Source organism: Scyliorhinus torazame, chromosome 11 (assembly GCF_047496885.1).
Source record: "Scyliorhinus torazame isolate Kashiwa2021f chromosome 11, sScyTor2.1, whole genome shotgun sequence".
Classification (NCBI taxonomy): domain Eukaryota; kingdom Metazoa; phylum Chordata; class Chondrichthyes; order Carcharhiniformes; family Scyliorhinidae; genus Scyliorhinus; species Scyliorhinus torazame.
Genome location: NC_092717.1, coordinates 181,256,829 through 181,280,310, shown reverse-complemented (window position 1 = coordinate 181,280,310; position 23,482 = coordinate 181,256,829). Strand labels below are relative to the sequence as shown.

The 23,482-nt window shown below is 46.4% G+C and overlaps 10 non-coding genes across 10 annotated transcripts; all 10 read left to right on the top strand.

Moving 5' to 3' along the window:
• The first annotated feature begins 1,056 nt into the window (after positions 1-1,056).
• Positions 1,057-1,129, top strand: trnam-cau (transfer RNA methionine (anticodon CAU)). The gene has a single exon. It is a non-coding gene; the product is annotated as a tRNA-Met (tRNA).
• Positions 1,130-3,017: 1,888 nt separating this feature from the next.
• trnam-cau (transfer RNA methionine (anticodon CAU)) lies at positions 3,018-3,090 on the top strand. Its single transcript has one exon. It is a non-coding gene; the product is annotated as a tRNA-Met (tRNA).
• Positions 3,091-4,978: 1,888 nt separating this feature from the next.
• trnam-cau (transfer RNA methionine (anticodon CAU)) lies at positions 4,979-5,051 on the top strand. Its single transcript has one exon. It is a non-coding gene; the product is annotated as a tRNA-Met (tRNA).
• Positions 5,052-6,939: 1,888 nt separating this feature from the next.
• On the top strand, positions 6,940-7,012 carry trnam-cau (transfer RNA methionine (anticodon CAU)). The gene has a single exon. It is a non-coding gene; the product is annotated as a tRNA-Met (tRNA).
• A 1,888-nt stretch (positions 7,013-8,900) lies between these two features.
• Positions 8,901-8,973, top strand: trnam-cau (transfer RNA methionine (anticodon CAU)). The gene has a single exon. It is a non-coding gene; the product is annotated as a tRNA-Met (tRNA).
• A 1,888-nt stretch (positions 8,974-10,861) lies between these two features.
• On the top strand, positions 10,862-10,934 carry trnav-cac (transfer RNA valine (anticodon CAC)). The gene has a single exon. It is a non-coding gene; the product is annotated as a tRNA-Val (tRNA).
• A 1,888-nt stretch (positions 10,935-12,822) lies between these two features.
• Positions 12,823-12,895, top strand: trnam-cau (transfer RNA methionine (anticodon CAU)). The gene has a single exon. It is a non-coding gene; the product is annotated as a tRNA-Met (tRNA).
• Positions 12,896-14,783: 1,888 nt separating this feature from the next.
• trnam-cau (transfer RNA methionine (anticodon CAU)) lies at positions 14,784-14,856 on the top strand. Its single transcript has one exon. It is a non-coding gene; the product is annotated as a tRNA-Met (tRNA).
• A 1,888-nt stretch (positions 14,857-16,744) lies between these two features.
• Positions 16,745-16,817, top strand: trnam-cau (transfer RNA methionine (anticodon CAU)). Its single transcript has one exon. It is a non-coding gene; the product is annotated as a tRNA-Met (tRNA).
• A 5,808-nt stretch (positions 16,818-22,625) lies between these two features.
• Positions 22,626-22,698, top strand: trnam-cau (transfer RNA methionine (anticodon CAU)). Its single transcript has one exon. It is a non-coding gene; the product is annotated as a tRNA-Met (tRNA).
• The last annotated feature ends 784 nt before the right edge of the window (positions 22,699-23,482 follow it).

Sequence of the window (23,482 nt, the reverse complement as noted above, 5' to 3'; positions counted from 1 at the left end):
AAATTGTATTCGCCATTCAAGAAGCGACCTAGCGTTGACTTTGGTGTATTAACGCCTCGGGTCTTCTGCTGTACCAACTGAGCCATTGAGGCAAAGCCTCAAAATCCACAGTGTTTGTTCAATGTTGACCGTCACCTTTTAGCCCTTGAGGCCATTATCTGCATTTTAAAGCCAAAGCTGTGGGTACACTTTGAGCAGCCAGTAGGTTGTGCCTCCTTTTAAATGCACAATGTTTCTGACACTATCTCAATTAATGTCTTCCTCCCTCTCTCCCTCAATTGTTTCAGCATGCATTGCTTTGTGACGGGGATTATTTAGCGTATCCCTTTTAGCCCTTGTGGGCTTCACCTTCATCTTAATGACAAAGGTGTGGGCACACTGTGAATCGCCAGCTTCTCCTTGCAGGTTGCGCCTGTGTTCTAAAGGATAACGTGTCTGAGTCTGCATCGCAAGCTGATGTATTTTTCTCTAAGCTGCCTCAATGTTTTCTGAAGATTTTTCACTTTGGCAGGATGCAGACTGTAAGGATGGCAAAACTGGTCATGCTGTCTGCAGAGCAATTCAGTGCATGCCTCCTTATCGCAGTAGGCAGCACATCAATCCCATCATTTGTAGTTCCTGAGGATAATCTTCAGGGAGGGCAGCATTGTGTTCAAACGATTTCCAACCTCTGATGTCACGTTGCCATCTCTGCTGTTGGCAGAAAGGAAGGCAACTTGCTTGCAGCAGCCCTCCAAATGATTGGTCTTCTCTGTGAAGCAGCATGAGGAAAATGCATTGAAATGTGTGAACTGTGGTTTGAATGAAACAACTGATGGTCGTGACGTTTTGTCTCTTGTGTAAAATCTAGTGGAGAATGTGGGCATCGATCCCACTACCTCTCACATGCGAAGCGAGCGCTCTGCCACTTGAGCTAATTCCCCCTGGTCGGCACCAAATGTGTGCCAATTGTCCTCACTTTCTGCAAAATGATGTTGTAACAGCAGTTGAATTGTGCATGGGGGCTCCCTGATGCTTCAACAAAGTATATGTTATAACAAACACCAGCAAACCGAAGCCTTCTTAGCGCAGTAGGCAGTGCGTCAGTCTCATAATCTGAAGGTCCTGAGTTCAATCCTCAGAGAGGGCAGATTTTTATTTAAAAATCCTTCGCCTTTTCCACTTATTTCATATTCCCATCTCCGCCGCTGAGAGAAATGCAGACAACCTGCTTGCAGCAGCTCTGCAAATCATTCGGCATCACTGTGTTGTGGCAGATGAAAAACATCTGAAAGTGCCTCACCACTGCTTGCAATGAAACGACCGGTGAGCCTGATGCTTTGCCCAAAGGGAAAATTAATGTGAAGAATGTGGCCATCTATCTGACTCCACCATGCTAATCCAGCTCTCTAACATTTGCAACAATTCCCCCAACTTGGCTGTGTTTTCATGTTTCTGGCTGCCCAGGATCACTTCAGTCTCTGTCTCCAAGATACTCGAAAAACGGCAGAGCAATTCTGCTTTGGCTATGCCTCCTACCTCAACACAGCGATTTTTCGAATCGACTCAACGTGACCAAGCAACTGCAGCTTGTACCACCAGCAGAATGGAAAACCACAGTGGCCGGGTAATGATCAGTGAGGGGCCTGAAGGTGCGTATTAGAAAAACTGGGAGGGAAATTTGCAGTCAGCACAAGTGGAAGGGAGCAGTCGACACCCCTGCCTCAGTGATAGAAATCTTCCTTTGCTTGCAGGTGAGTGCCTACTTTTTGGATGCACTGCTGCTCAAAGGAACTCCTGCTGGCACGCAGATGGAATTGCAGAAGCATCACCACCGTGTTGTCGACTGCCTTCCTCCAGGAAAAGATGTTTCCTCTGCCTTGACAACAACATGTTAAGCTATAATTCAGCTATTCATTTGGCAATACAGTTTCTACCAAAGCATAGTTTATCACACACTTACTTCTCAAAGTGCACCCATAAATTGTATTCGCTATTCAAGCAGCAAGCTAGCGTTGACTTTGGTGTATTAACGCCTCGGGTCTTCTGCTGTACCAACTGAGCCATTGAGGCAAAGCCTCAAAATCCACAGTGTTTGTTCAATGTTGACCGTTCACCTTTTAGCCCTTGAGGCCATTATCTGCATTTTAAAGCCAAAGCTGTGGGTACACTTTGAGCAGCCAGTAGGTTGGGCCTCCTTTTAAATGCACAATGTTTCTGACACTATCTCAATTAATGTCTTCCTCCCTCTCTCCCTCAATTGTTTCAGCATGCATTGCTTTGTGACGGGGATTGTTTAGCGTATCCCTTTTAGCCCTTGTGGGCTTCACCTTCATCTTAATGACAAAGGTGTGGGCACACTGTGAATCGCCAGCTTCTCCTTGCAGGTTGCGCCTGTGTTCTAAGGGATAACGTGTCTGAGTCTGCATCGCAAGCTGATGTATTTTTCTCTAAGCTGCCTCAATGTTTTCTGAAGATTTTTCACTTTGGCAGGATGCAGACTGTAAGGATGGCAAAACTGGTCATGCTGTCTGCAGAGCAATTCAGTGCATGCCTCCTTATCGCAGTAGGCAGCACATCAATCCCATCATTTGAAGTTCCTGAGGATAATCTTCAGGGAGGGCAGCATTGTGTTCAAACGATTTCCAACCTCTGATGTCACGTTGCCATCTCTGCTGTTGGCAGAAAGGAAGGCAACTTGCTTGCAGCAGCCCTCCAAATGATTGGTCTTCTCTGTGCAGCAGCATGAGGAAAATGCATTTAAATGTGTGAACTGTGGTTTGAATGAAACAACTGGTGGTCGTGACGTTTTGTCTCTTGAGTAAATTCTCGCGGAGAATGTGGGCATTGATCCCACTACCTCTCACATGCAAAGCGAGCGCTCTGCCACTTGAGCTAATTCCCCCTGGTCGGCACCAAACGTGTGCCAATTGTCCTAACTTTCTGCAAAATGATGTTGTAACAGCAGTAGAATTGTGCATGGGGGCTCCCTGATGCCTCAACAAAGTATATGTTATAACAAACACCAACAAATGGAAGCCTTCTTAGAGCAGAAGGCAGCGTGTCAGTCTCATAATCTGAAGGTCCTGAGTTCAATCCTCAGAGAGGGCAGATTTTTATTAAAAAATCCTTCGCGTTTTCCACTTATTTCATATTCCCATCTCCGCCGCTGATAGAAATGCAGACAACCTGCTTGCAGCAGCTCTGCAAATCATTCGGCATCACTGTGTTGTGGCAGATGAAAAACATCTGAAAGTGCCTCACCACTGCTTGCAATGAAACGACCGGGGAGCCTGATGCTTTGCCCAAAGGGAAAATCAATGTGAAGAATGTGGCCATCTATCTGGCTCCACCATGCTAATCCAGCTCTCTAACATTTGCAACAATTCCCCCAACTTGGCTGTGTTTTCATGTTTCTGGCTGCCCAGGATCACTTCAGTCTCTGTCTCCAAGATACTCGAAAAACGGCAGAGCAATTCTGCTTTGGCTATGCCTGCTACCTCAACACAGCGATTTTTCGAATCGACTCAACGTGACCAAGCAACTGCAGCTTGTACCACCAGCGGAATGGAAAACCACAGTGGCCGGGTAATGATCAGTGAGGGGCCTGAAGATTCGTATTAGAAAAACTGGGAGGGAAATTTGCAGTCAGCACAAGTGGAAGGGAGCAGTCGACACCCCTGCCTCAGTGATAGAAATCTTCCTTTGCTTGCAGGTGAGTGCCTACTTTTTGGATGCGTTGCTGCTCAAAGGAACTCCTGCTGGCACGCAGATGGAATTGCAGCAGCATCACCACCGTGTTGTCGACTGCCTTCCTCCAGGAAAAGATATTTCCTCTGCCTTGACAACAACATGTTAAGCTATAATTCAGCTATTCATTTGGCAATACAGTTTCTACCAAAGCATTGTTTATCACACACTTACCTCTAAAAGTGCACCCATAAATTGTATTCGCCATTCAAGAAGCGACCTAGCGTTGACTTTGGTGTATTAACGCCTCGGGTCTTCTGCTGTACCAACTGAGCCATTGAGGCAAAGCCTCAAAATCCACAGTGTTTGTTCAATGTTGACCGTTCACCTTTTAGCCCTTGAGGCCATTATCTGCATTTTAAAGCCAATGCTGTGGGTACACTTTGAGCAGCCAGTAGGTTGTGCCTCCTTTTAAATGCACAATGTTTCTGACACTATCTCAATTAATGTCTTCCTCCCTCTCTCCCTCAATTGTTTCAGCATGCATTGCTTTGTGACGGGGATTGTTTAGCGTATCCCTTTTAGCCCTTGTGGGCTTCACCTTCATCTTAATGACAAAGGTGTGGGCACACTGTGAATCGCCAGCTTCTCCTTGCAGGTTGCGCCTGTGTTCTAAGGGATAACGTGTCTGAGTCTGCATCGCATGCTGATGTATTTTTCTCTAAGCTGCCTCAATGTTTTCTGAAGATTTTTCACTTTGGCAGGATGCAGACTGTAAGGATGGCAAAACTGGTCATGCTGTCTGCAGAGCAATTCAGTGCATGCCTCCTTATCGCAGTAGGCAGCACATCAATCCCATCATTTGTAGTTCCTGAGGATAATCTTCAGGGAGGGCAGCATTGTGTTCAAACGATTTCCAACCTCTGATGTCACGTTGCCATCTCTGCTGTTGGCAGAAAGGAAGGCAACTTGCTTGCAGCAGCCCTCCAAATGATTGGTCTTCTCTGTGAAGCAGCATGAGGAAAATGCATTGAAATGTGTGAACTGTGGTTTGAATGAAACAACTGATGGTCGTGACGTTTTGTCTCTTGTGTAAAATCTAGTGGAGAATGTGGGCATCGATCCCACTACCTCTCACCTGCGAAGCGAGCGCTCTGCCACTTGAGCTAATTCCCCCTGGTCGGCACCAAATGTGTGCCAATTGTCCTCACTTTCTGCAAAATGATGTTGTAACAACAGTCGAATTGTGCATGGGGGCTCCCTGATGCCTCAACAAAGTATATGTTATAACAAACACCAACAAACGGAAGCCTTCTTAGCGCAGAAGGCAGCGTGTCAGTCTCATAATCTGAAGGTCCTGAGTTCAATCCTCAGAGAGGGCAGATTTTTATTAAAAAATCCTTCGCGTTTTCCACTTATTTCATATTCCTATCTCCGCCGCTGATAGAAATGCAGACAACCTGCTTGCAGCAGCTCTGCAAATCATTCGGCATCACTGTGTTGTGGCAGATGAAAAACATCTGAAAGTGCCTCACCACTGCTTGCAATGAAACGACGGGGGAGCCTGATGCTTTGCCCAAAGGGAAAATCAATGTGAAGAATGTGGCCATCTATCTGACTCCACCATGCTAATCCAGCTCTCTAACATTTGCAACAATTCCCCCAACTTGGCTGTGTTTTCATGTTTCTGGCTGCCCAGGATCACTTCAGTCACTGTCTCCAAGATACTCGAAAAACGTCAGAGCAATTCTGCTTTGGCTATGCCTGCTACCTCAACACAGCGATTTTTCGAATCGACTCAACGTGACCAAGCAACTGCAGCTTGTACCACCAGCGGAATGGAAAACCACAGTGGCCGGGTAATGATCAGTGAGGGGCCTGAAGGTTCGTATTGGAAAAACAGGGAGGGAAGTTTGCAGTCAGCACAAGTGGAAGGGAGCAGTCGACACCCCTGCCTCAGTGATAGAAATCTTCCTTTGCTTGCAGGTGAGTGCCTACTTTTTGGATGCATTGCTGCTCAAAGGAACTCCTGCTGGCACGCAGATGGAATTGCAGCAGCATCACCACCGTGTTGTCGACTGCCTTCCTCCAGGAAAAGATGTTTCCTCTGCCTTGACAACAACATGTTAAGCTATAATTCAGCTATTCATTTGGCAATACAGTTTCTACCAAAGCATTGTTTATCACGCACTTACTTCTCAAAGTGCACCCATAAATTGTATTCGCCATTCAAGAAGCGACCTAGCGTTGACTTTGGTGTATTAACGCCTCGGGTCTTCTGCTGTACCAACTGAGCCATTGAGGCAAAGCCTCAAAATCCACAGTGTTTGTTCAATGTTGACCGTTCACCTTTTAGCCCTTGAGGCCATTATCTGCATTTTAAAGCCAAAGCTGTGGGTACACTTTGAGCAGCCAGTAGGTTGTGCCTCCTTTTAAATGCACAATGTTTCTGACACTATCTCAATTAATGTCTTCCTCCCTCTCTCCCTCAATTGTTTCAGCATTCATTGCTTTGTGACGGGGATTGTTTAGCGTATCCCTTTTAGCCCTTGTGGGCTTCACCTTCATCTTAATGACAAAGGTGTGGGCACACTGTGAATCGCCAGCTTCTCCTTGCAGGTTGCGCCTGTGTTCTAAGGGATAACGTGTCTGAGTCTGCATCGCAAGCTGATGTATTTTTCTCTAAGCTGCCTCAATGTTTTCTGAAGATTTTTCACTTTGGCAGGATGCAGACTGTAAGGATGGCAAAAATGGTCATGCTGTCTGCAGAGCAATTCAGTGCATGCCTCCTTATCGCAGTAGGCAGCACATCAATCCCATCATTTGAAGTTCCTGAGGATAATCTTCAGGCAGGGCAGCATTGTGTTCAAACGATTTCCAACCTCTGATGTCACGTTGCCATCTCTGCTGTTGGCAGAAAGGAAGGCAACTTGCTTGCAGCAGCCCTCCAAATGATTGGTCTTCTCTGTGCAGCAGCATGAGGAAAATGCATTTAAATGTGTGAACTGTGGTTTGAATGAAACAACTGGTGGTCGTGACGTTTTGTCTCTTGAGTAAATTCTCGCGGAGAATGTGGGCATTGATCCCACTACCTCTCACATGCAAAGCGAGCGCTCTGCCACTTGAGCTAATTCCCCCTGGTCGGCACCAAACGTGTGCCAATTGTCCTAACTTTCTGCAAAATGATGTTGTAACAGCAGTAGAATTGTGCATCGGGGCTCCCTGATGCCTCAACAAAGTATATGTTATAACAAACACCAACAAACGGAAGCCTTCTTAGAGCAGAAGGCAGCGTGTCAGTCTCATAATCTGATGGTCCTGAGTTCAATCCTCAGAGAGGGCAGATTTTTATTAAAAAATCCTTCGCGTTTTCCACTTATTTCATATTCCCATCTCCGCCGCTGATAGAAATGCAGACAACCTGCTTGCAGCAGCTCTGCAAATCATTCGGCATCACTGTGTTGTGGCAGATGAAAAACATCTGAAAGTGCCTCACCACTGCTTGCAATGAAACGACCGGGGAGCCTGATGCTTTGCCCAAAGGGAAAATCAATGTGAAGAATGTGGCCATCTATCTGGCTCCACCATGCTAATCCAGCTCTCTAACATTTGCAACAATTCCCCCAACTTGGCTGTGTTTTCATGTTTCTGGCTGCCCAGGATCACTTCAGTCTCTGTCTCCAAGATACTCGAAAAACGGCAGAGCAATTCTGCTTTGGCTATGCCTGCTACCTCAACACAGCGATTTTTCGAATCGACTCAACGTGACCAAGCAACTGCAGCTTGTACCACCAGCGGAATGGAAAACCACAGTGGCCGGGTAATGATCAGTGAGGGGCCTGAAGATTCGTATTAGAAAAACTGGGAGGGAAATTTGCAGTCAGCACAAGTGGAAGGGAGCAGTCGACACCCCTGCCTCAGTGATAGAAATCTTCCTTTGCTTGCAGGTGAGTGCCTACTTTTTGGATGCGTTGCTGCTCAAAGGAACTCCTGCTGGCACGCAGATGGAATTGCAGCAGCATCACCACCGTGTTGTCGACTGCCTTCCTCCAGGAAAAGATATTTCCTCTGCCTTGACAACAACATGTTAAGCTATAATTCAGCTATTCATTTGGCAATACAGTTTCTACCAAAGCATTGTTTATCACACACTTACCTCTAAAAGTGCACCCATAAATTGTATTCGCCATTCAAGAAGCGACCTAGCGTTGACTTTGGTGTATTAACGCCTCGGGTCTTCTGCTGTACCAACTGAGCCATTGAGGCAAAGCCTCAAAATCCACAGTGTTTGTTCAATGTTGACCGTTCACCTTTTAGCCCTTGAGGCCATTATCTGCATTTTAAAGCCAATGCTGTGGGTACACTTTGAGCAGCCAGTAGGTTGTGCCTCCTTTTAAATGCACAATGTTTCTGACACTATCTCAATTAATGTCTTCCTCCCTCTCTCCCTCAATTGTTTCAGCATGCATTGCTTTGTGACGGGGATTGTTTAGCGTATCCCTTTTAGCCCTTGTGGGCTTCACCTTCATCTTAATGACAAAGGTGTGGGCACACTGTGAATCGCCAGCTTCTCCTTGCAGGTTGCGCCTGTGTTCTAAGGGATAACGTGTCTGAGTCTGCATCGCATGCTGATGTATTTTTCTCTAAGCTGCCTCAATGTTTTCTGAAGATTTTTCACTTTGGCAGGATGCAGACTGTAAGGATGGCAAAACTGGTCATGCTGTCTGCAGAGCAATTCAGTGCATGCCTCCTTATCGCAGTAGGCAGCACATCAATCCCATCATTTGTAGTTCCTGAGGATAATCTTCAGGGAGGGCAGCATTGTGTTCAAACGATTTCCAACCTCTGATGTCACGTTGCCATCTCTGCTGTTGGCAGAAAGGAAGGCAACTTGCTTGCAGCAGCCCTCCAAATGATTGGTCTTCTCTGTGAAGCAGCATGAGGAAAATGCATTGAAATGTGTGAACTGTGGTTTGAATGAAACAACTGATGGTCGTGACGTTTTGTCTCTTGTGTAAAATCTAGTGGAGAATGTGGGCATCGATCCCACTACCTCTCACCTGCGAAGCGAGCGCTCTGCCACTTGAGCTAATTCCCCCTGGTCGGCACCAAATGTGTGCCAATTGTCCTCACTTTCTGCAAAATGATGTTGTAACAACAGTCGAATTGTGCATGGGGGCTCCCTGATGCCTCAACAAAGTATATGTTATAACAAACATCAACAAACGGAAGCCTTCTTAGCGCAGAAGGCAGCGTGTCAGTCTCATAATCTGAAGGTCCTGAGTTCAATCCTCAGAGAGGGCTGATTTTTATTTAAAAATCCTTCGCCTTTTCCACTTATTTCATATTCCCATCTCCGCCGCTGAGAGAAATGCAGACAACCTGCTTGCAGCAGCTCTGCAAATCATTCGGCATCACTGTGTTGTGGCAGATGAAAAACATCTGAAAGTGCCTCACCACTGCTTGCAATGAAACGACCGGTGAGCCTGATGCTTTGCCCAAAGGGAAAATTAATGTGAAGAATGTGGCCATCTATCTGACTCCACCATGCTAATCCAGCTCTCTAACATTTGCAACAATTCCCCCAACTTGGCTGTGTTTTCATGTTTCTGGCTGCCCAGGATCACTTCAGTCTCTGTCTCCAAGATACTCGAAAAACGGCAGAGCAATTCTGCTTTGGCTATGCCTGCTACCTCAACACAGCGATTTTTCGAATCGACTCAACGTGACCAAGCAACTGCAGCTTGTACCACCAGCAGAATGGAAAACCACAGTGGCCGGGTAATGATCAGTGAGGGGCCTGAAGGTGCGTATTAGAAAAACTGGGAGGGAAATTTGCAGTCAGCACAAGTGGAAGGGAGCAGTCGACACCCCTGCCTCAGTGATAGAAATCTTCCTTTGCTTGCAGGTGAGTGCCTACTTTTTGGATGCACTGCTGCTCAAAGGAACTCCTGCTGGCACGCAGATGGAATTGCAGCAGCATCACCACCGTGTTGTCGACTGCCTTCCTCCAGGAAAAGATGTTTCCTCTGCCTTGACAACAACATGTTAAGCTATAATTCAGCTATTCATTTGGCAATACAGTTTCTACCAAAGCATAGTTTATCACACACTTACTTCTCAAAGTGCACCCATAAATTGTATTCGCTATTCAAGCAGCAAGCTAGCGTTGACTTTGGTGTATTAACGCCTCCGGTCTTCTGCTGTACCAACTGAGCCATTGAGGCAAAGCCTCAAAATCCACAGTGTTTGTTCAATGTTGACCGTTCACCTTTTAGCCCTTGAGGTCATTATCTGCATTTTAAAGCCAAAGCTGTGGGTACACTTTGAGCAGCCAGTAGGTTGTGCCTCCTTTTAAATGCACAATGTTTCTGACACTATCTCAATTAATGTCTTCCTCCCTCTCTCCCTCAATTGTTTCAGCATGCATTGCTTTGTGACGGGGATTGTTTAGCGTATCCCTTTTAGCCCTTGTGGGCTTCACCTTCATCTTAATGACAAAGGTGTGGGCACACTGTGAATCGCCAGCTTCTCCTTGCAGGTTGCGCCTGTGTTCTAAGGGATAACGTGTCTGAGTCTGCATCGCAAGCTGATGTATTTTTCTCTAAGCTGCCTCAATGTTTTCTGAAGATTTTTCACTTTGGCAGGATGCAGACTGTAAGGATGGCAAAAATGGTCATGCTGTCTGCAGAGCAATTCAGTGCATGCCTCCTTATCGCAGTAGGCAGCACATCAATCCCATCATTTGACGTTCCTGAGGATAATCTTCAGGGAGGGCAGCATTGTGTTCAAACGATTTCCAACCTCTGATGTCACGTTGCCATCTCTGCTGTTGGCAGAAAGGAAGGCAACTTGCTTGCAGCAGCCCTCCAAATGATTGGTCTTCTCTGTGCAGCAGCATGAGGAAAATGCATTTAAATGTGTGAACTGTGGTTTGAATGAAACAACTGGTGGTCGTGACGTTTTGTCTCTAGTGTAAAATCTAGTGGAGACTGTGGGCATTGATCCCACTACCTCTCACATGCAAAGCTAACGCTCTGCAACTTGAGCTAATTCCCCCTGGTCGGCACCAAATGTGTGCCAATTGTCCTCACTTTCTGCAAAATGATGTTGTAACAGCAGTCGAATTGTGCATGGGGGCTCCCTGATGCCTCAACAAAGTATATGATATAACAAACACCAACAAACCGAAGCCTTCTTAGCGCAGTAGGCAGCGCGTCAGTCTCACAATCTGAAATTACTGAGTTCAATCCTCAGAGAGGGCAGATTTTTATTTAAAAATCCTTCGCGTTTTCCACTTATTTCATATTCCCATCTCCGCCGCTGATAGAAATGCAGACAACCTGCTTGCAGCAGCTCTGCAAATCATTCGGCATCACTGTGTTGTGGCAGATGAAAATCATCTGAAAGTGCCTCACCACTGCTTGCAATGAAACGACCGGGGAGCCTGATGCTTTGCCCAAAGGGAAAATCAATGTGAAGAATGTGGCCATCTATCTGGCTCCACCATGCTAATCCAGCTCTCTAACATTTGCAACAATTCCCCCAACTTGGCTGTGTTTTCATGTTTCTGGCTGCCCAGGATCACTTCAGTCTCTGTCTCCAAGATACTCGAAAAACGGCAGAGCAATTCTGCTTTGGCTATGCCTGCTACCTCAACACAGCGATTTTTCGAATCGACTCAACGTGACCAAGCAACTGCAGCTTGAACCACCAGCGGAATGGAAAACCACAGTGGCCGGGTAATGATCAGTGAGGGGCCTGAAGATTCGTATTCGAAAAACTGGGAGGGAAATTTGCAGTCAGCACAAGTGGAAGGGAGCAGTCGACACCCCTGCCTCAGTGATAGAAATCTTCCTTTGCTTGCAGGTGAGTGCCTACTTTTTGGATGCACTGCTGCTCAAAGGAACTCCTGCTGGCACGCAGATGGAATTGCAGCAGCATCACCACCGTGTTGTCGACTGCCTTCCTCCAGGAAAAGATATTTCCTCTGCCTTGACAACAACATGTTAAGCTATAATTCAGCTATTCATTTGGCAATACAGTTTCTACCAAAGCATTGTTTATCACACACTTACCTCTAAAAGTGCACCCATAAATTGTATTCGCCATTCAAGAAGCGACCTAGCGTTGACTTTGGTGTATTAACGCCTCGGGTCTTCTGCTGTACCAACTGAGCCATTGAGGCAAAGCCTCAAAATCCACAGTGTTTGTTCAATGTTGACCGTTCACCTTTTAGCCCTTGAGGCCATTATCTGCATTTTAAAGCCAATGCTGTGGGTACACTTTGAGCAGCCAGTAGGTTGTGCCTCCTTTTAAATGCACAATGTTTCTGACACTATCTCAATTAATGTCTTCCTCCCTCTCTCCCTCAATTGTTTCAGCATGCATTGCTTTGTGACGGGGATTGTTTAGCGTATCCCTTTTAGCCCTTGTGGGCTTCACCTTCATCTTAATGACAAAGGTGTGGGCACACTGTGAATCGCCAGCTTCTCCTTGCAGGTTGCGCCTGTGTTCTAAGGGATAACGTGTCTGAGTCTGCATCGCATGCTGATGTATTTTTCTCTAAGCTGCCTCAATGTTTTCTGAAGATTTTTCACTTTGGCAGGATGCAGACTGTAAGGATGGCAAAACTGGTCATGCTGTCTGCAGAGCAATTCAGTGCATGCCTCCTTATCGCAGTAGGCAGCACATCAATCCCATCATTTGTAGTTCCTGAGGATAATCTTCAGGGAGGGCAGCATTGTGTCCAAACGATTTCCAACCTCTGATGTCACGTTGCCATCTCTGCTGTTGGCAGAAAGGAAGGCAACTTGCTTGCAGCAGCCCTCCAAATGATTGGTCTTCTCTGTGAAGCAGCATGAGGAAAATGCATTGAAATGTGTGAACTGTGGTTTGAATGAAACAACTGATGGTCGTGACGTTTTGTCTCTTGTGTAAAATCTAGTGGAGAATGTGGGCATCGATCCCACTACCTCTCACCTGCGAAGCGAGCGCTCTGCCACTTGAGCTAATTCCCCCTGGTCGGCACCAAATGTGTGCCAATTGTCCTCACTTTCTGCAAAATGATGTTGTAACAACAGTCGAATTGTGCATGGGGGCTCCCTGATGCCTCAACAAAGTATATGTTATAACAAACACCAACAAACGGAAGCCTTCTTAGCGCAGAAGGCAGCGTGTCAGTCTCATAATCTGAAGGTCCTGAGTTCAATCCTCAGAGAGGGCAGATTATTATTAAAAAATCCTTCGCGTTTTCCACTTATTTCATATTCCTATCTCCGCCGCTGATAGAAATGCAGACAACCTGCTTGCAGCAGCTCTGCAAATCATTCGGCATCACTGTGTTGTGGCAGATGAAAAACATCTGAAAGTGCCTCACCACTGCTTGCAATGAAACGACGGGGGAGCCTGATGCTTTGCCCAAAGGGAAAATCAATGTGAAGAATGTGGCCATCTATCTGACTCCACCATGCTAATCCAGCTCTCTAACATTTGCAACAATTCCCCCAACTTGGCTGTGTTTTCATGTTTCTGGCTGCCCAGGATCACTTCAGTCACTGTCTCCAAGATACTCGAAAAACGTCAGAGCAATTCTGCTTTGGCTATGCCTGCTACCTCAACACAGCGATTTTTCGAATCGACTCAACGTGACCAAGCAACTGCAGCTTGTACCACCAGCGGAATGGAAAACCACAGTGGCCGGGTAATGATCAGTGAGGGGCCTGAAGGTTCGTATTGGAAAAACAGGGAGGGAAGTTTGCAGTCAGCACAAGTGGAAGGGAGCAGTCGACACCCCTGCCTCAGTGATAGAAATCTTCCTTTGCTTGCAGGTGAGTGCCTACTTCTTGGATGCATTGCTGCTCAAAGGAACTCCTGCTGGCACGCAGATGGAATTGCAGCAGCATCACCACCGTGTTGTCGACTGCCTTCCTCCAGGAAAAGATGTTTCCTCTGCCTTGACAACAACATGTTAAGCTATAATTCAGCTATTCATTTGGCAAAACAGTTTCTACCAAAGCATTGTTTATCACGCACTTACTTCTCAAAGTGCACCCATAAATTGTATTCGCCATTCAAGAAGCGACCTAGCGTTGACTTTGGTGTATTAACGCCTCGGGTCTTCTGCTGTACCAACTGAGCCATTGAGGCAAAGCCTCAAAATCCACAGTGTTTGTTCAATGTTGACCGTTCACCTTTTAGCCCTTGAGGCCATTATCTGCATTTTAAAGCCAAAGCTGTGGGTACACTTTGAGCAGCCAGTAGGTTGTGCCTCCTTTTAAATGCACAATGTTTCTGACACTATCTCAATTAATGTCTTCCTCCCTCTCTCCCTCAATTGTTTCAGCATGCATTGCTTTGTGACGGGGATTGTTTAGCGTATCCCTTTTAGCCCTTGTGGGCTTCACCTTCATCTTAATGACAAAGGTGTGGGCACACTGTGAATCGCCAGCTTCTCCTTGCAGGTTGCGCCTGTGTTCTAAAGGATAACGTGTCTGAGTCTGCATCGCAAGCTGATGTATTTTTCTCTAAGCTGCCTCAATGTTTTCTGAAGATTTTTCACTTTGGCAGGATGCAGACTGTAAGGATGGCAAAACTGGTCATGCTGTCTGCAGAGCAATTCAGTGCATGCCTCCTTATCGCAGTAGGCAGCACATCAATCCCATCATTTGTAGTTCCTGAGGATAATCTTCAGGGAGGGCAGCATTGTGTTCAAACGATTTCCAACCTCTGATGTCACGTTGCCATCTCTGCTGTTGGCAGAAAGGAAGGCAACTTGCTTGCAGCAGCCCTCCAAATGATTGGTCTTCTCTGTGCAGCAGCATGAGGAAAATGCATTGAAATGTGTGAACTGTGGTTTGAATGAAACAACTGATGGTCGTGACGTTTTGTCTCTAGTGTAAAATCTAGTGGAGATTGTGGGCATTGATCCCACTACCTCTCACATGCAAAGCTAACGCTCTGCAACTTGAGCTAATTCCCCCTGGTCTGCACCAAATGTGTGCCAATTGTCCTCACTTTCTGCAAAATGATGTTGTAACAGCAGTAGAATTGTGCATGGGGGCTCCCTGACGCCTCAACAAAGTATATGTTATAACAAACACCAACAAACCGAAGCCTTCTTAGCGCAGTTGGCAGCGCGTCAGTCTCATAAACTGAAGGTCCTGAGTTCAATCCTCAGAGAGGGCAGATTTTTATTAAAAAATCCTTCGCGTTTTCCACTTATTTCATATTCCCATCTCCGCCGCTGATAGAAATGCAGACAACCTGCTTGCAGCAGCTCTGCAAATCATTCGGCATCACTGTGTTGTGGCAGATGAAAAACATCTGAAAGTGCCTCACCACTGCTTGCAATGAAACGACCGGTGAGCCTGATGCTTTGCCCAAAGGGAAAATTAATGTGAAGAATGTGGCCATCTATCTGGCTCCACCATGCTAATCCAGCTCTCTAACATTTGCAACAATTCCCCCAACTTGGCTGTGTTTTCATGTTTCTGGCTGCCCAGGATCACTTCAGTCACTGTCTCCAAGATACTCGAAAAACGGCAGAGCAATTCTGCTTTGGCTATGCCTGCTACCTCAACACAGCGATTTTTCGAATCGACTCAACGTGACCAAGCAACTGCAGCTTGTACCACCAGCGGAATGGAAAACCACAGTGGCCGGGTAATGATCAGTGAGGGGCCTGAAGGTTCGTATTGGAAAAACAGGGAGGGAAATTTGCAGTCAGCACAAGTGGAAGGGAGCAGTCGACACCCCTGCCTCAGTGATAGAAATCTTCCTTTGCTTGCAGGTGAGTGCCTACTTTTTGGATGCATTGCTGCTCAAAGGAACTCCTGCTGGCACGCAGATGGAATTGCAGCAGCATCACCACCGTGTTGTCGACTGCCTTCCTCCAGGAAAAGATGTTTCCTCTGCCTTGACAACAACATGTTAAGCTATAATTCAGCTATTCATTTGGCAATACAGTTTCTACCAAAGCATTGTTTATCACGCACTTACTTCTAAAAGTGCACCCATAAATTGTATTCGCCATTCAAGAAGCGACCTAGCGTTGACTTTGGTGTATTAACGCCTCGGGTCTTCTGCTGTACCAACTGAGCCATTGAGGCAAAGCCTCAAAATCCACAGTGTTTGTTCAATGTTGACCGTTCACCTTTTAGCCCTTGAGGCCATTATCTGCATTTTAAAGCCAAAGCTGTGGGTACACTTTGAGCAGCCAGTAGGTTGTGCCTCCTTTTAAATGCACAATGTTTCTGACACTATCTCAATTAATGTCTTCCTCCCTCTCTCCCTCAATTGTTTCAGCATGCATTGCTTTGTGACGGGGATTATTTAGCGTATCCCTTTTAGCCCTTGTGGGCTTCACCTTCATCTTAATGACAAAGGTGTGGGCACACTGTGAATCGCCAGCTTCTCCTTGCAGGTTGTGCCTGTGTTCTAAAGGATAACGTGTCTGAGTCTGCATCGCAAGCTGATGTATTTTTCTCTAAGCTGCCTCAATGTTTTCTGAAGATTTTTCACTTTGGCAGGATGCAGACTGTAAGGATGGCAAAACTGGTCATGCTGTCTGCAGAGCAATTCAGTGCATGCCTCCTTATCGCAGTAGGCAGCACATCAATCCCATCATTTGTAGTTCCTGAGGATAATCTTCAGGGAGGGCAGCATTGTGTTCAAACGATTTCCAACCTCTGATGTCACGTTGCCATCTCTGCTGTTGGCAGAAAGGAAGGCAACTTGCTTGCAGCAGCCCTCCAAATGATTGGTCTTCTCTGTGAAGCAGCATGAGGAAAATGCATTGAAATGTGTGAACTGTGGTTTGAATGAAACAACTGATGGTCGTGACGTTTTGTCTCTTGTGTAAAATCTAGTGGAGAATGTGGGCATCGATCCCACTACCTCTCACATGCGAAGCGAGCGCTCTGCCACTTGAGCTAATTCCCCCTGGTCGGCACCAAATGTGTGCCAATTGTCCTCACTTTCTGCAAAATGATGTTGTAACAGCAGTCGAATTGTGCATGGGGGCTCCCTGATGCCTCAACAAAGTATATGTTATAACAAACACCAACAAACGGAAGCCTTCTTAGCGCAGAAGGCAGCGTGTCAGTCTCATAATCTGAAGGTCCTGAGTTCAATCCTCAGAGAGGGCAGATTTTTATTAAAAAGTCCTTCGCGTTTTCCACTTATTTCATATTCCTATCTCCGCCGCTGATAGAAATGCAGACAACCTGCTTGCAGCAGCTCTGCAAATCATTCGGCATCACTGTGTTGTGGCAGATGAAAAACATCTGAAAGTGCCTCACCACTGCTTGCAATGAAACGACGGGGGACCCTGATGATTTGCCCAAAGGGAAAATCAATGTGAAGAATGTGGCCATCTATCTGACTCCACCATGCTAATCCAGCTCTCTAACATTTGCAACAATTCCCCCAACTTGGCTGTGTTTTCATGTTTCTGGCTGCCCAGGATCACTTCAGTCACTGTCTCCAAGATACTCGAAAAACGGCAGAGCAATTCTGCTTTGGCTATGCCTGCTACCTCAACACAGCGATTTTTCGAATCGACTCAACGTGACCAAGCAACTGCAGCTTGTACCACCAGCGGAATGGAAAACCACAGTGGCCGGGTAATGATCAGTGAGGGGCCTGAAGGTTCGTATTGGAAAAACAGGGAGGGAAGTTTGCAGTCAGCACAAGTGGAAGGGAGCAGTCGACACCCCTGCCTCAGTGATAGAAATCTTCCTTTGCTTGCAGGTGAGTGCCTACTTTTTGGATGCACTGCTGCTCAAAGGAACCCCTGCTGGCACGCAGATGGAATTGCAGCAGCATCACCACCGTGTTGTCGACTGCCTTCCTCCAGGAAAAGATGTTTCCTCTGCCTTGACAACAACATGTTAAGCTATAATTCAGCTATTCATTTGGCAATACAGTTTCTACCAAAGCATTGTTTATCACGCACTTACTTCTAAAAGTGCACCCATAAATTGTATTCGCCATTCAAGAAGCGACCTAGCGTTGACTTTGGTGTATTAACGCCTCGGGTCTTCTGCTGTACCAACTGAGCCATTGAGGCAAAGCCTCAAAATCCACAGTGTTTGTTCAATGTTGACCGTTCACCTTTTAGCCCTTGAGGCCATTATCTGCATTTTAAAGCCAAAGCTGTGGGTACACTTTCAGCAGCCAGTAGGTTGTGCCTCCTTTTAAATGCACAATGTTTCTGACACTATCTCAATTAAAATCTTCCTCCCTCTCTCCCTCAATTGTTTCAGCATGCATTGCTTTGTGACGGGGATTGTTTAGCGTATCCCTTTTAGCCCTTGTGGGCTTCACCTTCATCTTAATGACAAAGGTGTGGGCACACTGTGAATCGCCAGCTTCTCCTTGCAGGTTGCGCCTGTGTTCTAAAGGATAACGTGTCTGAGTCTGCATCGCAAGCTGATGTATTTTTCTCTAAGCTGCCTCAATGTTTTCTGAAGATTTTTCACTTTGGCAGGATGCAGACTGTAAGGATGGCAAAACTGGTCATGCTGTCTGCAGAGCAATTCAGTGCATGCCTCCTTATCGCAGTAGGCAGCACATCAATCCCATCATTTGTAGTTCCTGAGGATAATCTTCAGGGAGGGCAGCATTGTGTTCAAACGATTTCCAACCTCTGATGTCACGTTGCCATCTCTGCTGTTGGCAGAAAGGAAGGCAACTTGCTTGCAGCAGCCCTCCAAATGATTGGTCTTCTCTGTGCAGCAGCATGAGGAAAATGCATTTAAATGTGTGAACTGTGGTTTGAATGAAACAACTGATGGTCGTGACGTTTTGTCTCTTGTGTAAAATCTAGTGGAGAATGTGGGCATCGATCCCACTACCTCTCACATGCAAAGCGAGCGCTCTGCCACTTGAGCTAATTCCCCCCGGTCGGCACCAAACGTGTGCCAATTGTCCTAACTTTCTGGAAAATGATGTTGTAACAGTAGTAGAATTGTGCATCGGGGCTCCCTGATGCCTCAACAAAGTATATGTTATAACAAACACCAAAAACGGAAGCCTTCTTAGAGCAGAAGGCAGCGTGTCAGTCTCATAATCTGGTGGTCCTGAGTTCAATCCTCAGAGAGGGCAGATTTTTATTAAAAAATCCTTCGCCTTTTCCACTTATTTCATATTCCCATCTCCGCCGCTGATAGAAATGCAGACAACCTGCTTGCAGCAGCTCTGCAAATCATTCGGCATCACTGTGTTGTGGCAGATGAAAAACATCTGAAAGTGCCTCACCACTGCTTGCAATGTAACGACCGGGGAGCCTGATGCTTTGCCCAAAGGGAAAATCAATGTGAAGAATGTGGCCATCTATCTGGCTCCACCATGCTAATCCAGCTCTCTAGCATTTGCAACAATTCCCCCAACTTGGCTGTGTTTTCATGTTTCTGGCTGCCCAGGATCACTTCAGTCTCTGTCTCCAATACACTCGAAAAACGGCAGAGCAATTCTGCTTTGGCTATGCCTGCTACCTCAACACAGCGATTTTTCGAATCGACTCAACGTGACCAAGCAACTGCAGCTTGTACCACCAGCGGAATGGAAAACCACAGTGGCCGGGTAATGATCAGTGAGGGGCCTGAAGATTCGTATTACAAAAACTGGGAGGGAAATTTGCAGTCAGCACAAGTGGAAGGGAGCAGTCGACACCCCTGCCTCAGTGATAGAAATCTTCCTTTGCTTGCAGGTGAGTGCCTACTTTTTGGATGCGTTGCTGCTCAAAGGAACTCCTGCTGGCACGCAGATGGAATTGCAGCAGCATCACCACCGTGTTGTCGACTGCCTTCCTCCAGGAAAAGATATTTCCTCTGCCTTGACAACAACATGTTAAGCTATAATTCAGCTATTCATTTGGCAATACAGTTTCTACCAAAGCATTGTTTATCACGCACTTACTTCTAAAAGTGCACCCATAAATTGTATTCGCCATTCAAGAAGCGACCTAGCGTTGACTTTGGTGTATTAACGCCTCGGGTCTTCTGCTGTACCAACTGAGCCATTGAGGCAAAGCCTCAAAATCCACAGTGTTTGTTCAATGTTGACCGTTCACCTTTTAGCCCTTGAGGCCATTATCTGCATTTTAAAGCCAAAGCTGTGGGTACACTTTGAGCAGCCAGTAGGTTGTGCCTCCTTTTAAATGCACAATGTTTCTGACACTATCTCAATTAAAATCTTCCTCCCTCTCTCCCTCAATTGTTTCAGCATGCATTGCTTTGTGACGGGGATTGTTTAGCGTATCCCTTTTAGCCCTTGTGGGCTTCACCTTCATCTTAATGACAAAGGTGTGGGCACACTGTGAATCGCCAGCTTCTCCTTGCAGGTTGCGCCTGTGTTCTAAAGGATAACGTGTCTGAGTCTGCATCGCAAGCTGATGTATTTTTCTCTAAGCTGCCTCAATGTTTTCTGAAGATTTTTCACTTTGGCAGGATGCAGACTGTAAGGATGGCAAAACTGGTCATGCTGTCTGCAGAGCAATTCAGTGCATGCCTCCTTATCGCAGTAGGCAGCACATCAATCCCATCATTTGTAGTTCCTGAGGATAATCTTCAGGGAGGGCAGCATTGTGTTCAAACGATTTCCAACCTCTGATGTCACGTTGCCATCTCTGCTGTTGGCAGAAAGGAAGGCAACTTGCTTGCAGCAGCCCTCCAAATGATTGGTCTTCTCTGTGCAGCAGCATGAGGAAAATGCATTGAAATGTGTGAACTGTGGTTTGAATGAAACAACTGATGGTCGTGACGTTTTGTCTCTTGTGTAAAATCTAGTGGAGAATGTGGGCATCGATCCCACTACCTCTCACATGCAAAGCGAGCGCTCTGCCACTTGAGCTATTTCCCCCTGGTCGGCACCAAACGTGTGCCAATTGTCCTAACTTTCTGGAAAATGATGTTGTAACAGCAGTAGAATTGTGCATCGGGGCTCCCTGATGCCTCAACAAAGTATATGTTATAACAAACACCAAAAACGGAAGCCTTCTTAGAGCAGAAGGCAGCGTGTCAGTCTCATAATCTGGTGGTCCTGAGTTCAATCCTCAGAGAGGGCAGATTTTTATTAAAAAATCCTTCGCCTTTTCCACTTATTTCATATTCCCATCTCCGCCGCTGATAGAAATGCAGACAACCTGCTTGCAGCAGCTCTGCAAATCATTCGGCATCACTGTGTTGTGGCAGATGAAAAACATCTGAAAGTGCCTCACCACTGCTTGCAATGTAACGACCGGGGAGCCTGATGCTTTGCCCAAAGGGAAAATCAATGTGAAGAATGTGGCCATCTATCTGGCTCCACCATGCTAATCCAGCTCTCTAACATTTGCAACAATTCCCCCAACTTGGCTGTGTTTTCATGTTTCTGGCTGCCCAGGATCACTTCAGTCTCTGTCTCCAAGACACTCGAAAAACGGCAGAGCAATTCTGCTTTGGCTATGCCTGCTACCTCAACACAGCGATTTTTCGAATCGACTCAACGTGACCAAGCAACTGCAGCTTGTACCACCAGCGGAATGGAAAACCACAGTGGCCGGGTAATGATCAGTGAGGGGCCTGAAGATTCGTATTACAAAAACTGGGAGGGAAATTTGCAGTCAGCACAAGTGGAAGGGAGCAGTCGACACCCCTGCCTCAGTGATAGAAATCTTCCTTTGCTTGCAGGTGAGTGCCTACTTTTTGGATGCGTTGCTGCTCAAAGGAACTCCTGCTGGCACGCAGATGGAATTGCAGCAGCATCACCACCGTGTTGTCGACTGCCTTCCTCCAGGAAAAGATATTTCCTCTGCCTTGACAACAACATGTTAAGCTATAATTCAGCTATTCATTTGGCAATACAGTTTCTACCAAAGCATTGTTTATCACACACTTACCTCTAAAAGTGCACCCATAAATTGTATTCGCCATTCAAGAAGCGACCTAGCGTTGACTTTGGTGTATTAACGCCTCGGGTCTTCTGCTGTACCAACTGAGCCATTGAGGCAAAGCCTCAAAATCCACAGTGTTTGTTCAATGTTGACCGTTCACCTTTTAGCCCTTGAGGCCATTATCTGCATTTTAAAGCCAATGCTGTGGGTACACTTTGAGCAGCCAGTAGGTTGTGCCTCCTTTTAAATGCACAATGTTTCTGACACTATCTCAATTAATGTCTTCCTCCCTCTCTCCCTCAATTGTTTCAGCATGCATTGCTTTGTGACGGGGATTGTTTAGCGTATCCCTTTTAGCCCTTGTGGGCTTCACCTTCATCTTAATGACAAAGGTGTGGGCACACTGTGAATCGCCAGCTTCTCCTTGCAGGTTGCGCCTGTGTTCTAAAGGATAACGTGTCTGAGTCTGCATCGCAAGCTGATGTATTTTTCTCTAAGCTGCCTCAATGTTTTCTGAAGATTTTTCACTTTGGCAGGATGCAGACTGTAAGGATGGCAAAACTGGTCATGCTGTCTGCAGAGCAATTCAGTGCATGCCTCCTTATCACAGTAGGCAGCACATCAATCCCATCATTTGAAGTTCCTGAGGATAATCTTCAGGCAGGGCAGCATTGTGTTCAAACGATTTACAACCTCTGATGTCACGTTGCCATCTCTGCTGTTGGCAGAAAGGAAGGCAACTTGCTTGCAGCAGCCCTCCAAATGATTGGTCTTCTCTGTGCAGCAGCATGAGGAAAATGCATTTAAATGTGTGAACTGTGGTTTGAATGAAACAACTGGTGGTCGTGACGTTTTGTCTCTTGAGTAAATTCTCACGGAGAATGTGGGCATTGATCCCACTACCTCTCACATGCAAAGCGAGCGCTCTGCCACTTGAGCTAATTCCCCCTGGTCGGCACCAAACGTGTGCCAATTGTCCTAACTTTCTGGAAAATGATGTTGCAACAGCAGTAGAATTGTGCATAGGGGCTCCCTGATGCCTCAACAAAGTATATGTTATAACAAACAACAACGAACGGAAGCCTTCTTAGAGCAGAAGGCAGCGTGTCAGTCTCATAATCTGAAGGTCCTGAGTTCAATCCTCAGAGAGGGCAGATTTTTATTAAAAAATCCTTCGCGTTTTCCACTTATTTCATATTCCCATCTCCGCCGCTGATAGAAATGCAGACAACCTGCTTGCAGCAGCTCTGCAAATCATTCGGCATCACTGTGTTGTGGCAGATGAAAAACATCTGAAAGTGCCTCACCACTGCTTGCAATGAAACGACCGGGGAGCCTGATGCTTTGCCCAAAGGGAAAATCAATGTGAAGAATGTGGCCATCTATCTGACTCCACCATGCTAATCCAGCTCTCTAACATTTGCAACAATTCCCCCAACTTGGCTGTGTTTTCATGTTTCTGGCTGCGCAGGATCACTTCAGTCACTGTCTCCAAGATACTCGAAAAACGGCAGAGCAATTCTGCTTTGGCTATGCCTGCTACCACAACACAGCGATTTTTCGAATCGACTCAACGTGACCAAGCAACTGCAGCTTGTACCACCAGCGGAATGGAAAACCACAGTGGCCGGGTAATGATCAGTGAGGGGCCTGAAGGTTCGTATTGGAAAAACAGGGAGGGAAATTTGCAGTCAGCACAAGTGGAAGGGAGCAGTCGACACCCCTGCCTCAGTGATAGAAATCTTCCTTTGCTTGCAGGTGAGTGCCTACTTTTTGGATGCATTGCTGCTCAAAGGAACTCCTGCTGGCACGCAGATGGAATTGCAGCAGCATCACCACCGTGTTGTCGACTGCCTTCCTCCAGGAAAAGATGTTTCCTCTGCCTTGACAACAACATGTTAAGCTATAATTCAGCTATTCATTTGGCAATACAGTTTC